This window comes from Pezoporus flaviventris, unplaced genomic scaffold (assembly GCF_033815535.1).
Source record: "Pezoporus flaviventris isolate CSIRO_AGI_PZ_B2104156 unplaced genomic scaffold, CSIRO_AGI_Pfla_v1 ptg000037l, whole genome shotgun sequence".
Taxonomy (NCBI): domain Eukaryota; kingdom Metazoa; phylum Chordata; class Aves; order Psittaciformes; family Psittacidae; genus Pezoporus; species Pezoporus flaviventris.
The window spans coordinates 17333364-17336390 of NW_026892585.1; the positions used below are offsets into that span (position 1 = coordinate 17333364).

The 3027-nt window shown below is 42.1% G+C and overlaps 1 long non-coding RNA gene across 1 annotated transcript; it reads right to left on the minus strand.

The window, feature by feature from the left end:
• Positions 1-308: 308 nt before the first annotated feature.
• On the minus strand, positions 309-3027 carry LOC133275210 (uncharacterized). The gene is made up of 2 exons (XR_009745438.1): positions 2918-3027; positions 309-1348 (listed from the first exon to the last, which is right to left on the minus strand). It is a non-coding gene; the product is annotated as an uncharacterized LOC133275210 (long non-coding RNA).

The following is a 3027-nucleotide window of genomic DNA, read 5'->3' on the forward strand; positions in this document are numbered from 1 at the left end:
CTACTCAAAATGAGTAACAATACGCCAAATAGGAGATGTGGTTCTTCTTCATCTGTTTGGGACACTCTTTATCTCCTCTTAAATTGCTTCATTTACTTTGGGTCTTTTTCATTTTCTTGGGTGGGGTTTTGAGAGGTCTTGAAGATCACAGTACCATAAAAATGCTCTTAGTGAAGAAGGATATTTTTAAAGAGGAAAAGGTCAATTATATATTTGCTAAGAATGATTATCTGGTAGTGAACAAGTTATGAATGGGAGGAATTACCTATTTAGTAATTCTTTGAATTTGGTTTGGTTATTTAAAAAGATTGTTAGTAGTAAAAACAGACTAATCAAAATGAAGTTTCTCTTGCTACAAATCACTCTCCCACCAGATGCTATGGCAGGTCACCAAAGGCCATTCACATCTCTCCTGCCTAAAGGCTTCTTGGTACACAGCACAGAGATTCTGTTTCCTCCTGGTTTGTGTTAGGTTAGACTACACAATCGTGGTATCTTAGAAATTATAGGCTTATCATGAATACAGCTTTCCACAGAAGGGCTAAGACCAGAAATGTAAGGGTGCAAAACATCTCATTTAGGCTGTCAAGGCTGAAGGTCTGAGCTGGGGTTCAGCTGTGCAAAATATAGCAAGAGAATTAACTGTAGGAGAAAAATACCGAGTATAGCTCTTACATCACTCAGCACAGCCACTCAGAAAGTACACCCCACGTTGACATGAGAGACACATTCCCAACCTGTGGCAAAACCCAAAATATGTTTTGCAGTTGCTTCCAATATGGTACCAAGGAACCTCAGAGAACATCGCACTGGTAGCCTGCATCTCAGACAAGATGCAGAGGTTGTTCTTTTCTGAAGAAATGGATATATTGTTTGATCCATGATAAAATGTATTTGTCAAAAGTAAAAACATAATTTCAGTATAAAAAAAAAATTTAATAATTATGCAGATAAAACATATGGAAAATGAATTCGTATCTACACCCATGCTTCGTAAAATGTATCAGTGTTAGCTATAAATGTTTGAGGCAAGTTTTCTGTATTTGAAACACTTCAAATAATCTTAAATTGGTAGATCATAAAACCAAGGAAAAGCACATCCTATATATTAATTTGGGGTCAGTTTTGTCCCTGCTGCATTACCCTTCCTGTGATCTTGGATGCAGCTGTGAGGAGGAAGATTTCATATGTGAAACCAGAAGAAATGGGGGTTTCAGTGCACTAGCCTTCATAGATCTCCTTGCAGTTTGTACAGAAGTCGTTGGCCTCTTCCACTATCATTGTGTGTTCCGGAAGTGCCTTCATACCAATTCAGCATTGGAAAGGGAGCACTTCTTTTCACCTATGCCTTTTAGGAATGAAACTTATAATTCCTTGGCACGCAGCCCTGTAGTAATCTTTTAATACCATCTAATTCTCTACAGGTTTCTGTAACCAGCTACCACCATGCCAAGAGGCAAGTATTCTACACTTCAGTGTACCAAATGTATGGGAACCATGTACCATGGTTAAAGCTGATTATTTTAAACTAGATCAGTGCATAAACTTTGTACCAGCTGCACAGTTGAAAGTGGTCACTGTTGCACCATACAAATTCTGCTGGCATTATGTAGACCTGATTGGGAAGTGAAAGGAAGTGAAAGAAAAGCCATAAGAACAGGACAAAAACATTTTTTTCCTGCACTTTTGCAGCTTGTTATCATAGAATCATAGCATGGTTAGGGTTGGAAAGGACCTTTAGATCATCAAGTTCCAACCCCCCTGCCATGGGCAGGGACACCTCACACTAAATCATATCACCCAGGGCCTTGTCCAACCTGGTTTTGAACACTGCCAGGGATGGAGCATTCACAACCCCCCTGGGCAACCCATTCCAGTGCCTCACCACCCTAAGTTCCTTTTTATCGAAACCAGAAGGTGGACAAAGTCCATTTCAGCATTAGCAATCTAACAGCAAATCTCAGCTGAGATTAATTTGCATGAACAATAAAAGCTGTTTTTAAATGTGGGGGTTGTTTGTTTGTTTGTTTTTTAAGTAAATGCTTACTGTTTTTCCCCTGGGGCACTACCTATGGCACATTTGGCTTTGATTTGTGCTTTGGAGTTTAAACCAGTGACCCGCTGGAAATGGGTTTAAAGCTCTCTGACCCCTGTGGAAGCAACTGGAGCAGATACTTAGGACTGAGAATTATTTAGTCTGACAAGCAATCAGGAGACAATTTCCAGAATAATAAATCAAACTCACACCTTGGGACAAACAGGACAGAGATCCTGGTTTTATGGCCCAGAAATCGGATTTTATGTCCCCTGCCCTGATGGGCAGAGGTGTCTCAGCCCATCAGTGACCGCCATCAGTCTCAGAGGCTGATATTGCATTGTCCGGATCCCAAATGACAGTGATTTGTCCAGACTGCTTTATAATCAAGCAGGGCAATGAAAAAAAAAAAAAAAAATTTTACATTTCTACAACTAAGCAGGTTTTCCCAAGAAGATGGACTTACCTCTCAGCCACCTGCAAGCACCATCCAAAGGCCACCAGGCAGACAAGAACACACACTATGATCTTTAAGTTAGTCAGCAGCATCCCCATTCCTGGGGCTTTTGCTGCATGACAAAACGGGGATGTCTCATTCTTCCAGCTGGCTGGAAGACCACTCAGCAGCAGTTCCCTCACCCTGACAAGGAAGGCTCGCTAGTGTGAGGCCTTAACATTTCCATATGCAAACTGCCTTGAAAAAATACAGAACAGGATTTTTTTTTTCTTATCCTTCTGCAAATGCTTCTAAGTGCATAATCTAGGGCACAAGAAACAAGGGCACCCAGGCAGCTCCAAGGGCAGGCCTTCAGAAGGCTGCTGGGCAGGAGCAGTTTGGCGGGCAGATGGCCTTTGGCAGTGGGACAGGGTAGCAACAGCTACCTGCCTATGAGGCAGCATTTTGGCTTCCATATGGGCTTTTAAAGACAACCAGCTCCACCAAGGCACCTGCCTGCGTGAGGGCGCGCCAGGCCGCAGCAGGGCTTCACCCA